Source organism: Cupressus sempervirens, chromosome 7 (genome assembly GCF_028749045.1).
Source record: "Cupressus sempervirens isolate cs-2001-9-10 chromosome 7, ASM2874904v1, whole genome shotgun sequence".
In the NCBI taxonomy this organism is placed as follows: domain Eukaryota; kingdom Viridiplantae; phylum Streptophyta; class Pinopsida; order Cupressales; family Cupressaceae; genus Cupressus; species Cupressus sempervirens.
The window spans coordinates 190,560,745-190,575,446 of NC_143124.1; positions in this window are offsets into that span (position 1 = coordinate 190,560,745).

The window sequence follows — 14,702 nt, forward strand, 5'->3', positions numbered from 1 at the left end:
TAAATTATTTTTTTAATTATGAAAAAATTATATATTCAACTTAAAAAATATAATTAAAGTATTACTTTGTTATTGCCCAAGCCTTACTATTTTTACTACTTGTGGAAAAAAATCATCATAAGTTTGTGTGTTAATTCTCCACTAAAAACTAAAAACATTTTAATTCATAGAATGTGGCCCGAAAAGGGAATCCCCTCAACAAATTTAGTACTGCTTATGCACTCTTTTGTTAAGAAGTTAAATTAAAATGAAAATGTAGTGCCTACCCTCGTTCACATATTTTTTGGACATATTGTTGCTATTATTATCAGACTATGATGGACTATTTTTATGTTGATGGATTAGTGGTATTGTTTTGACACTATCAGACATTATGTTATGGATTCAGTGGTTATGTGATGAGATCATTTAGACTTTACATTTCATGCATACATGATGATCATTATATTGTGTTCAGTTATTGATGATTAGCTAGATGGTTTATTATCTCATGTGTTTATTATGGATACTTACCCTATACTTGCATGTGTATGGTGTGCGTGTTTTCTTATTGTATGGCATTTTTGATGTGGTTAAGGAAGGGAGTCGTAGTCATCTGCTTAGTCGGGATCTACATGATGCACCACTTCCTGCCATTGTCTATTTAGCTTAGCATTATATATATTGTATGTACATGCATGGTTTTTCTACAGGTTGTAGGTACCGGGTATCGACTTCCCTAAATTGCCAGGATGAGCGTACCCTATTACACTATCTCAATGATAAGAGAAGGGAGATAAATTCTCAAGTCCAAATCCCAAACCTTTAAGCCAATTGTCCTAGTAAGGTAGGACAAGTATCTGGATATTTTATCCACCGAATGTGTCGGATGACATAATTCGTGATTTTAACCCTTTAGACTGATTTTGTGTGATTTGCTCTATGATGGGTTTTCATATTTTATCTTGGAGGTCTATGGTGAATTTTCTATTAATTAAGTCTTAATAAATAGATTTAATTAATAAATTAATTATTTGAGAAAATTAATATAAAATATCATGTTATTTGATATTTTGATTATAATTAATTAAATGAGAATTAATTGACGAAAAAAGAATTAAATAAAAGAAAATTAGAAATTAAAATTAATAATAATAATAAAATAATAATAAAGTAATAAATAAATAATAATAATAAAAGTTATAAAAAAATTAAAATGAAAGTTATAAATATTTAAATGGAAATTATATAAAAAGTGAATTGGAGTTATAAGTTTGCATGAGAGTTAACGCACCTTTTTATTTCTCTTATGTAACCAACACGGGGGTTAGTGCATCAATTAAGCACATGGTGTCTACAACCTTATGACTCATCTAGAAGGTTGGAAAAGACCCATGCTTAATTGGTGACACCTTCTAGCTGTTTCTAGAGGCATTCTAGATATTTCCTGAGAGCTCTTTATATTCAGGCATTCCTAGAAGCTTAGACATAGCATTTGGAGTGCAATTGGAGCATTGGAGGATTCAAGAATTCTGAACAAGGGAGCTTTCTCTGTGGGTTTTCTAAGGAAGAATGAATTAGCATCAGAATCCAGGTAGATTCTTGTGATTTTACTTATGCTATTTCTGCATCATGCATTCCCTGTTTTCTTTGTGTCTTCCATATGTCTTCTGAGGAATTTCATATTTTTATTGTATGCATTCTCAATATGGGTAGTTTAATTTATTTGAGAGTTTTATATGCATAGATCTGAAAAGAACACGGGGCTAGGGTTTAGATTCATAGTCAAATCCATTAGATTAATTATTGGAAAATTGTTGAGATCAATGGTTTATAGGAAAATTCTGAAGATTGAAATTTATATATATATTTTGTCAATTTGCATACACATACACACACACACACACACACACACACACACACACACACACATATATATATATATGCAATTATATATATATATATACATGTAGAATTAAAATAAAATAAAATATATATACATATATATATATATATATATATACATATATATATATATATACATATATATATATATATATATACATATGTATATATATATACATATATATATACATATGTATATATATATATATATATATATATATATACATATGTATATATATATATATATATATATATATATATATATATACATATGTATATATATATGTATATATATATATATGTATATATATATGTATATATATACATATGTATATATATATATATATATATATATACATATGTATATATATATGTATATATATATATACATATATATATATATACATATATATATATATATATATATATACATATATATATATATACATATATATATACATATATATATATACATATATATATATATACATATATATATACATATGTATATATATATATATATATATATATATACATATGTATATATATACATATGTATATATATATATATATATATATATATACATATGTATATATATATATATATATATATACATATGTATATATATATATATATATATGTATGTATATATAATATATATTTGTTAAAAACTGAATAATATATCTTTAGTCAAAAACGTGTTAAGAAACATTAAAACCAAATCGCAAAATCTGAATGGAAATCACATAAGCAATTTAAAAAATATATAATACATTTTATGCATTAAGTAGGGGGGGGGGGGGTGGGACGAGACCCGCGCCCCCACTGCGGTCGCAGTGTACCATCGTCGCAAGTACTGCGACGATAGAGGTACGCAGTACCACTGACGTCCCAAGCCCTGCGACCGTAGGGTCCTGCGTACTGGCAAACTATTATGTTATATGAACGTTTATTACATTTGCCATATGAAATTGCTTTTAATTGTTATTAAAATTTTATATGTGTTAAATGGTATTAATCGAATTTGTTAATTCGATTTTGTTTAATGTAATAATAATTTATATATTCATATATGTATTTATATATATATATATATTTATATATATATAAGTATATATATAATATGTAAACATGATTAATAATAATTTGGTTTATAATTGTATAATTGATAAATGATTCATTTCTTTTATAATGGTTGAAATTAATTGTTTTATTAAGTATATGAAATTTAATTGTTAGTTGGTGGAGGACGTTTTGAATCAAAGTTTATAATTGAAAGATGGATTTTAAAGAATACTTGTATTCATCCAAAACATATAAATGTTCCTCCAATTATTTCTCTAAACTTGGAAACGTAAATCAGACTTTTGCATTTAAATTTAAGTTGTAAATTTAGCAAAACCAAACATGTGTTTGCATTGTGTATTCTTATGCTATTGTTTTGGGTTTTGGGTTGACTAGTATTGACCAGTTATAGGACATTTACCAGAGGCTTGGGGGTTATGTGATTGTGATGTCATGATGATGTTTTAATCTCGATCTTTATAAACTCAACCATGGTTATGTGATGGAATGCTCTATGTATTGGATGTGATTACTGATTGTTATAGTTGAGATTCTTATGTATGAGACATGTGACTTAACCATTATTTTTGGTCATCGATTAGTTATCCTTGGTTATTTTCTAGTCGCTATGATGGGACTATAATGTGGATTTATTCTTGATGATGTCATGTTGTGACATGTTTGACTCAACCATTTTTGGAGTCTTCGATCAGTATGATTGAGATATAATTTGGTTATTGAGAACCATTGGATACTTTGATTATCAGTGATACTTTAGTTGCCAATAAAGAGCTGTTGTGTTCATGATTTTCTATGGATGTTTGCTCATGGAGATTTGATGCTTTTATGCATATTTGATGATTTTATTATGGATTATCTTTTGTGATTTTGAGATTTATGATTCCATGAGCTTAGGGTAGGATATTTGCATGTAGTGATGGGAAGTGGCTTGCAATGAGGTCCGAGGCCCTAAGAGGCTGCCAGGGTAACTCATTGTAAGTTGGATTAATAAGTGATAACATTCACACCTAATACTAACTGAATGAACCTAAAAAGATAAGTGTTTTGTTCTCGCCCATGCCTTGAGTGCTTGTATAGGCTAGGATGGGAGTAGTGAGAACGCATGGTTGCGACCTTGCATTTCGTAGTATGCCTTGTCAGCATGAGAGGATACTAGTGGCCGCATGAGATTAGTATGGACCCGTGGAGTTTAGCTAACTGCCAGGGTAACTTGTACGTGATAAATGCGATGACACTTTCCTACTTGCATAGTAGGTTCCTACATGTCATTGTGTGCCTCTGGGGATTAGATGTCAGATTTTGTGCTTGGAACCTTTGAGTTAGTATACTTTTAGGATTCCTAGACTTATGTATTTTTATGCTATGTGATTGTTGATAGCTTGTTTGGGACTTGAGATTATCTCCTCAACACGGTGGGAGTGGACCACTTAGGTACCATGTGGTCGGGTGGTAGTGTTTTTCCACTCTTATCATTTGAGATATATTGAGACATCGTGGCTGATGTGTCCTTCATGATGGTGGATATGTATCCTTTCATTGATGATTAGCATATGTTAGATAATGCTATCTTATGTTAGATTACTTTCTACATATGATGTCGTATATGTTAGGATTGACATTCCTACTATATTAGTACCGATGATCTCTTCGGTGATTTGGAATGTTACGCACAGAGGGATGGCTAGGATCCACGATGGTCTAATGATGCTATTAACGATTGGGAGGAACCGTGCACTTAGTTTATTATGTTTGATCTTTATGATGGATGTATATGTCTTCTATGATGATGTATCATGTGTACTATGTGATTATCTTTACTTTGATGTATCATGGATTAGAATAGGATGATGTACCATAATTCACGTATGTATATTCTTTTGAGCTTGTCATACCCTGTGACATGTACAGAGGATGAATAAGCATTTGAAATGTAATGTATGAACATTGGACTTATCATTATTATTTCATATGGATGTTGTACTAGATGGATTCATGTATGCTAGATGCTCTTAGATGTAATTCAATGTTAAGGGATCTTAAAGAATGTAATCTGTTATGTATGTTATGTTTAATTTCAGATGGACATTGCTATTGCTTCCATTATTATGCATAAGTTATATGTGGTATTTACTTTCATGTTAAAAAAAAAAATGCTACCAAACTTAGTGAAATTCTAGGTTAATTCTTTGGATCCCTTGGCGGGGCATTACAGAAAATGTTTATATTAGAAGGAAACTATATTCATTATTTATTAATAAAATAATAGCAAAATTAAATACTATTTTTGCCTTAGAAAACATTGTGCTTTCCAATTTGAATCCTTCTATTGAAAAGACATTGATTTTTTAATTTAATAAATAAAATAATTAAATAGATATAATAATAATAAAATTTAATTTAATTTAATTTTTTTAATTATATGATTTTTTATGTATTTCAAACTAGGAACTAATATAATCTAATGAAAATCAAAACAATACATATGTATAATGTAAAATGTTAAAAACATGTTAATATAATTTAAGAAACAAATAATCTCGGTTAAAAGAATTATAAATAAAATGTTAGTTTTTAATTGTCTAATAAATTGAATGTTTTAAAATAAAAATCTAACTTTTTAATATCTATTAAATTAAAAACATTAAAAGTTCTTTTATTGAAATAATTATGTGTAAATTATTTTGAAATATATGTCTTGACTTTGAGATTTTATTAAAAAAATGTCATTCTTATAATGTTGAATTTATAAATAGAAACTAATCTTAACATTATTTAAATTAAGTCTATGGACCCAAATAAGACTTCTATCTTAGTGGGTGTGTGCCCTACTTGGATACCATAGATGGACATGTTTAGATACTATAGGTAGATTTGATTTGCACATTTTAGAGCCTGTTTAGGGTATGGAACCCCCTAAGTATCTTCAAAAGCATGTTGTGATCCATGCTACTGAAAGTGGGGTTGAAAGGGTGTCCTAGGGTTATCCTATTGGCTCCCCAACACTCTACCCCATTCACCAGAACTTGGAGTATTTGTTAGCTCCAAATAAATCCCTGGAGGACTTGGAGGAAGGATGGAAGAGAGTGAAGTGGAAATTGAGAGACTTTGTTAAAGCCGATGTTGGTTAAGATTCTAAGGTTGGAAAACTTCCAAGAAGACTATTAGACTAAGAGCTACTATGCAAGACATTTCTCAAGGTATCAAACTTGCCTTGAAAGATACTTGGAGATGTAGAAAATGAAGTTTATCTCTTGGAATATAAGAGGACTCAATAGCCCCATGAAATAGTATGTTGTAAAAAGAAAAGAGTTGGAGCATAGGGTGGACATCATCCTTATATAAGAAGCAAGACAAATTTTGGATGCAATCATCCTTCCCATGAAGTTATGCATTCTATGGAAAGAAGCATTAATTAAACTCCAAGAAAATTCTTGAAAACCACAATGGGGGTGAGATAGGGGGACCCTCTCTCCCCATGTTTATTTTTTATTGTTGCAAAAGTTCTTGGAAAGAACTTCCTGGCTATGGAAGAACAAGGTCAGTTAAAGGGAATTAAATCGACCACCACTCTCCCGTGAGAGGTGATATAATTATTTTTGGATGACATGTTTCTCTATGAGATTGTGTCTATCAAGGAAGCTAGACCTTGGAAGAAGGTACAGGGGGGTTATGCTATAGTGTCATAAGAGCAAAATCTACTTCTTTAACACTACAAGGAGCTTACATGATAAAATCACTAGCGAATCGCATTGCCAACAAGATGACCTCCCTTGTATGTATTTGGGATTACTCCTCACTGTTAAGGAAGTGTCACCCTAATTTTGGAATACCATCGTCAAACACAAGTAAAGGAAGCTTGTGAGGTGGAAATGGAAGGTTTTAAGTAATGATAGTAAATTACAACTCCTTACTTGCTCCTTACAAGGCATCCCTGTTTACCTCCTTTCCCTATTCAAAATCTTTGGTTAGGTTAGAGGCTCTATTGAGAATATACAATGCAACTTTCTATGGATGAGGATGGAGGAGCATTCAAGGATGAGTTTGGTCGCTTGGGAAAAGGTCTACAAACCAAAACCACAAGGGGGGTTAAATTTAAGAGGAATCTCTAATATTGACAAAGCTCTAATGTCAAAGATTCAATAGAGGCTAATTAAGGAGGTTGGGTTGTGCAAAATATATGAGGGGATGTACTTTTCAATACAACCTTGGAAATAATGGTCTTCCATTAGGCTCAAGGATATGGACTAATATTGTGAGAAGTCATAAAATTCTAAGGAAAGGTATGCAATGGGTCATGGGGGATGGGACATAGATTAGATTCTAAGGCATAACTGGTTGAGGTTCATCTTGGACTAGTTTCAATTCAGTTAGTTGAAGCAAGTGTGTATAGACCAATTTGGCTTGAAGGTGAGTGACTATATTGATAACAATGGGAGATGGATTAATCTACACCAAATTCTATTAGCTCATCCTCTATTCCAAAACCTATAGAAGTGCCTTGACAAAACATGGGTCCCAACTTTCCCAACAGACGAGAGTTGAATTAAAAATAACAATATGTTTGTTGTGTTAAATCCAAAAACCCCATTCAAATTATTTTTTGCCTAGTATCTTAGGGGTGTCATTTTATGAAAAAATATTAAAATATATTTTTTAATTTAATATGTGACATGAAGGTAGGTTTTAAAATTTAATTATTTAGAAAAAATGGGAATAATATGATATAATTGAAATAATTAATAAAATAATAAAAATAAATTCAAATAACTTATATAATAACAAAACTATTTTTAAAGTATTGTATAAGAAAACTTGTACAATACCAAAATTTAAAAATAAATAAAAATTTAATTAAAAAATGATAATGGAAAAATAATATTTTAATCTTGTTTTTCTAATATTAAATATTAAATATTAATTTGTCTCTAAAAATATAATTTACAAATATATATTAGATAAAAATCAATTAATTTCTAAAAATAGAAAGAAAATTACAAATTATTTTAATTTATATTACAAATATAAAAATAAAGAAAAACTTATAAAAATGTTTTTATATAAACTGACTTTTAAATATAGACAAAAAAGTATTTTCCAACTAAAAGAATCTTAATTTTTAGGTACCCTATATGAGCCCATGCGTGCTGCCAAAGTCAACTGGGGCACAAATCTTATGAACTTGATCCCTGGTGGGCTCTTTGTGAGCCATTCAACTTCACCAATAGACCAAGGGCCCATTGACAAAACATATTATTTACAAAAGAATTCTTGATAAATATAAAATTAATATATATTTCATTCAGCCACAATACCAATTCTCTTAAAAACAATGCACTAGAACTCCTAAATTGATGCCACACAAACTTTGATCACTAGCTTTATATTCTTTTTATTTTTTGAGTAGATAGCTTTCATGGTTTTTCAGAAGACAAAACCTTTTGTAATCGTATCATTATTGTTGTCTATAAAAAATTCTTAAGAGCTATTTAATGAAATAATCACTTTTGCTAAGGGTTTTCTATAGGGTAGTTTATGTGGGGACAACTAATCTCCATCCAAAATGTACTAAAGACAAAATAAAGTCAAACCTTCTTTTTTCAGATTCACCAAAATGTAGTGATTTTTTTTCTAAATTTTTGTTGTTTTTGACTACAAGCTATAGAGATCACAAATGCTGAATTTTTTTTCTCTTGAGAGCTTTCGATGGTTTCATGAAAAGGCCATATTTGGCATCATCAATGGTAAGGGCAGAATGAGGTGGAATGAGGAAGATTGAGGACTAGTGCAAGAAGGATATGGAGGACAAGATAGGTAAGCTTAAATGTCTCTCAAAGGATTGGGAGATTATTTTTAAATTTAATGATAGTAAAAGTAATCATTATTAGTACAACAATTCTTAGTGCTAATTGTTTTTCTTATTATCAACAAATGTCCTATTTTTTGTATACATATGTTGAGAGTAGGAATTTTGTTACTTTTGATCTTATTCTAAAATAAAATTAGTCTGGTAGAAACTTTATGATGTTAAATCAGTATACTAATGATATAGTAAAGTAATTTTATTATTAGGTTAGATGTGAATGCTAAAAACTTTATTCTGAAAAATAGTTTCTCTGGGAGAAATTTTATGATGTTAAATCACTATACTAATGATATTGTATAGTAATGTTATGATTAGGTTAGATATGAATGCTAAAATTTCTATATAGTTTTTTATTGATTTTGTGTAGTACAACTACTTGAGTGATTTGAACTCTAACTAGCTTAAGCAAGGGTTCTTGTGTGGTTTATTCTAGTGTTGAGTCAAGACCTTCTCCATACTAGTTCAATAAAGAAACCTAAACAAATGATACTACAATTAACTACAGCATATTTATTATAGTATTGTTCTTTCCTCTTATTTTATATATCATGATTATAAATGAATAAAGATATTATTCTACATAATATCTAGGTGTGTCATTTGATGAAATTTTATTGGAAGATTTTTAAATTTATTATTTGGTATGATGGTAAGTTTCAAAATTTAATTAATTAGACAAAAGGAGAATAATAATATAATGGAAAATCACTATGCAAAATAACTTTGAAATAGCAAAGCATTTATTATACCAATGTACCTTTGTCCAAAAAGGATGGCAATGGATTCACAAGAAATTATATTGGACAAATATACCAAAAGGTAGAAATTCAATGACATATGGCAATTTATGGAAAATAGCTTCAACAATTTTACTATGGGAAATATGAAAAAAAGAAAACAGATGTGTTTTCAAAACAGAAGAGATGTAATATGCCTCATTTTTAATAAAGTAGAAGGAAGTATAACAGAAGTAATAAACAATCATCTAAGAAACACAATGAAAGAAGAGGGGTCCTTCATAAAGAAAAATTGTAAATGGGAACCCCCACTAAGAGGATGGACTAAATTGAATTTTGATAGAGCATCTAGAGGAAATCCAAGCAAGGTTGGACTAGGGTGTATCGTACTAATAAAAGGACTCAAGGTAGGCCTAGAATTAGGTATCAAAAAATTCATAATTTAAGGAGATTCACAAATTATCAATGAATGCACTAAGAAAGGGAAACCCCTAATTGGAAAATAAATTCCATACTCAAGACACTCTTTCCTTTTTAGACTAATTTAAGGATACCAAAATCCAACATATATACAGGGAAGGGAAAAAAGAAGCGGATACCTTACCAAATATGGGAGCAAATGGAGAAGATATTTATGTCAAAAATTATGGCCAAAGAAAAATTAAAAGTTAAGCATTAGTACATAGGAATACTCGGTCAAAGCTCAACACATAGGTATTGTTTATGCATCACCCTCCATACAAAGTTTGTGAAAATTTTATTTTTTATTATCCCTATATAGTTTAATACTCCTTCAACTCCTTTGGAAAACATAGAGAGATTACCAATTAAAGCATAATTAGATAATCCAAACTAAGTAAGATCTTAGTTTAAAAAAATTAATAATCAAGACACTACATTAATGTAAGAATCACAGGTTGCCAATAATGGCATGTTATTATGGTTAAGTTGTTGAGTTGTTATCCTTGCCATTTGTCTCTAGGTCAAAGAAAACATGTATTTTAATGTATAAATTCAATGATCAACCAATCTTTCTCTAGATATTATAAAAGAAATAAAAATAAAAATCTATTCATATTTTAAATTAGATAGAAAAGCATGTTCTCATGTACTATTATGAAATTAAAAATATTGACAAGCATTCAATAGATTATATAGAGGAGTATAAAATCTAATTATGAAAGTATAAGCTATACATATTTTGAAGTTTAAACTATACATGTTTTATAATTTGAATTTTGAATTATATACGGGTAAAAGCACAAATATGTGTCACCTTTTATAAAGGAATAGTGATATCAAAATTTAAAGTCTTCAAATTTAACGTTATAAAAGTGGCATTTGTGCTTAGAATTTGAAGATGATGTAAACTAATGAAATGTGTAAAATTGGATGAAGTTTATGTCTGTAATTTTTTTTTTAAAATTGAGTGAAAATATTATTTATTTTTAAAATTTTAAAGCCTATTTTTAATTTTTTTTAAATGCTGAAAATATAGAGTTTTTTTCCCATCAAAAATATATATGCAAATGTTAATACATTGGTCTAACTTTGGAATATGTTAGAGTTGACATGTGTACCTAGTGCACCAAAAAAGAAAAAATAAAAATTCGGCTAATATTTTTCAAGTTAAAATTGGTCAAAGTCAAAGTTATCAGAAATTGACAATTTTTTTCTCCCGTCAAACTTTTTCTATCAAATCTACATTAATTTTAAAATAAATTACATATTCTTGAAGAAGACTCTCTCCTCTAGTACAACATTAAAAAATAATGATTTTTGAACATGATTTATTATTTTTTTCCTATTTTTGAATAGACATCTTTCTAAATCTTAAAATACCTACTTGTAGTATTTTCAAATTATAACATATTATCCATAATCAAAATAATAAAAAATTTATATGATCATAATCTTGACTCTGAGACCTACAAAAGTATTATTTTAGTTTTTTAAAAGACTTCAATTTAGTAGGTGAAATTGGCCTTCAAAGTGAGATGTTTGCAGAAGTTCTTATTTTTGCTTGTGTGGCTACCACCTAGGATGCCACATAGGTAGTTACGGCCAAAACCATTTCAACTGTAACTGTTTTAGCCAAAAGGGTTCCAGCTGAAACCCCTATCAGCCCAACAAACTACAAGTGGTTAGTTTGGCAGTTTCATGTATAAAATAAGCTAGTTTGGCTATTTCATGGGTATGTGCAGGATCATGGTGTGCCAAAAAGTGGCAATCTGAAAAATTTGTAGTTTTGAAATATCTCAAACCATTTCAAAATCTATTCCAACTTTTTTCCCACCCACCCTAATACTAAATGAAAACAATTAATATCTTTATAAGGTCTACTATATCTTTTGATACCAAACCTATATGGTCAACTTTAAAAACATCCTAAAATTGTGCTTTTGGCTTATTTTTATGCGATTTTTACTTCAAACATGTAGTTGATGACATTTTTTTTACCAAAATTTGATGAAATGAAAAGTGTTTCTTAAGAATGTTCTTATCTTTCCATAAATGTAAGGTTTGTCAAGTTATGAGTTTAGTAAGTAATTATTACTGATTTTCTATGGAGTTACATATAAAGTGTTGACTGACACACTACTTGAAAAACAACTATAGCTTTTAAATGGTACAACATTTTTTAAATCCAAAAGATGCATCACATTCTATGTTTCTTCTACTATAAGGGAAAAAAATGAAAAATTGAATTTTGCAGAGTTTTGAATTAGTTAAGGTGGTTAGACACAAGAGTTTTTTAATTCCAAAAATACTAAAGTCAAAAATTAAATATTAATTATTTATTTAGAATAAAAATACCCAAAAATATGTGTCACATCCAGGCATCAGTCTACTACTTATATCTATAATATTATTAAAAGACATTATCATTTGATTTTGATTAAGGTGGTCAGACATATGTCTACTTCTTATTTTTGTTCTGAAATTTTTATAATATTGCATTAAAATTCAAAATTTTGACCAATCAATTTTTTCTTTTTTGAGATAAGTCCTAGTAGTTTATAAACAAGAATCAATTTTCTAGAGATTCTTTTCTCTCAACTTTTTGATATAAACTTAATACCAAGTAGAAAATTGCACATCAATTTGACATAACCCTAATTTTCTAAGTTTATTTCGTCACTTAAGAGCATAGTTTAGTTGACCATGATCTTGCACATACCCTCATGTAAAAAATAAGATTTGTGTTTTCTTTATTTTAATAAATATAGAAAACAATGAAAAGTAGATTAGCATTTTCAGAAGACAATGATCTTTGAAGCCATTTTCAGCAACTATTTCATGGAAACTGTTAGAATTGCAAAGGATTGAATATTTTTAAGGTGTTTTTTCCCATCTACTTATTTTTATTTTTATGTATTCTAAATTGAAGAATTTTTTGGTATTTAGTGTTCAAAATCTAAATTTTTTTTTTTGTTTCTATAGATTAAAGTATTCAATGGGCAGTAAAAGGAAAAGATCAAGGAAATATGATAGGAAAAGAGATGACAAAATGAAAGGTCATAAAAAACGTAACCAAAACCAACCTACTGAAATTCTTGAACAAGATGAGATTCATGAAGAGAATGAAAGTAATGAAGAGGAAGAAATTGGCAGTTCTACTAAAAGAAACAAACTAGAAGGCATAACAAATTTGATGGATTTGGATGAGAAACTACTTTCTAACCAAATTCCATCTAAAGATATGATAAATGATAACACTATTAGAAAGCATTGTCGAAACATGTGGGATGAATATTTCAAAGATAAAAGTATATTTGGAAAAGCAATATTATTTGTCAAGTTATTTAGGAGAAAAGATATGAGACCTGTTTTAGAGTTGTTGGGTGTTGATAATAGGAAAAACCATGTGCATAATATTAATAAAACAATAGTTGAAAACTTGCAAAATGCTTATAACAAAATTGATAGCACAACTCAAGGAGGTGATTTGAGTAATGCATGTAGAGCATTGATGACTACTATATCTAGTAGAAAATTGACACATAGAAAATAGGTACATGCAATTTCTTATGTACCACATATATCTAGAAGAACTATTCATAGATAGATCAAGAGGAGAAATATGCTAAATGATAACATTGAGAATAACTGGGTGAATATTTGTAGAGTTCCTCGAAAAGACAAAATTTTTGAAGATGTGAAAAGACAAGTTATTGAATTTTGGACTACACATTCTCGTGTTTCTTCCAACATATGTGATACTATTCAAATTAGAGATCAAGAGATAGGGGCCAAAAATGAACATCCAAAATATTTCATAGATATAACTCAAAGTGAATTATTTCAAACATTCAAGCAAGAATTTTCAAATGTCAAAATATGTCAAAGAATGTTTGAGAGTTTGCATCCTTCTATTGTATGCATAAATAAGATGCATGAAACTTGTTGTTGAAATCATGTTGAATTTAGTCTACACTTGCAATCATATAAATATGTTATGGTTGTACTTGATCCTAATTTGGTCATCTGAAGTAGTACAACACAATTTGTGAAGTTCATATTATGTGATAAATTAGAAGATTCAGATGAGTTCAAAGTGCAATGCATCAAAAATTAGTGTGGAGATTGTGGAGATTTACACAAATTTTTTGAAATGTAAATTGAGAATATTAATGAATCCACACTAGTTTCATGGATGAGATATAAATATGAGACATACCAAAATAAGAGAGGAGATGAATCCAAAAAAATTGTATTGAAGGAGAGTGAATTGCATTATGATGAGTTTATGACCAAGTTCTGTCCATTGATATATCCACATATCCAACATTGTCATGGTGCACGATGGCAAGCTAAATAGTTTTGTGATTCCAAAAATTGTTTTCCACCTGGTTGTATACTTTCAGTTGTAGATTTTTCTGAGAATTATACGTTTGCACCTCAAATAGAGCTTTAAGGGCAATATTATCATTCTGAACAAGTTGCAATATTTGTGCAAGTGACCTATAGACATGCACAATTTGAGGTGGATCAAATAGAAAGGTTGGATGAAAATGAATGCATCATCATCAAAGAGGTTAATTTCTATATTAGTGATGATAGAGTTCATGATAGGAGTTATGTGGCTCATTGTTTTGCAATGTTTTCTGAAGATCTTAGAAATCATGAA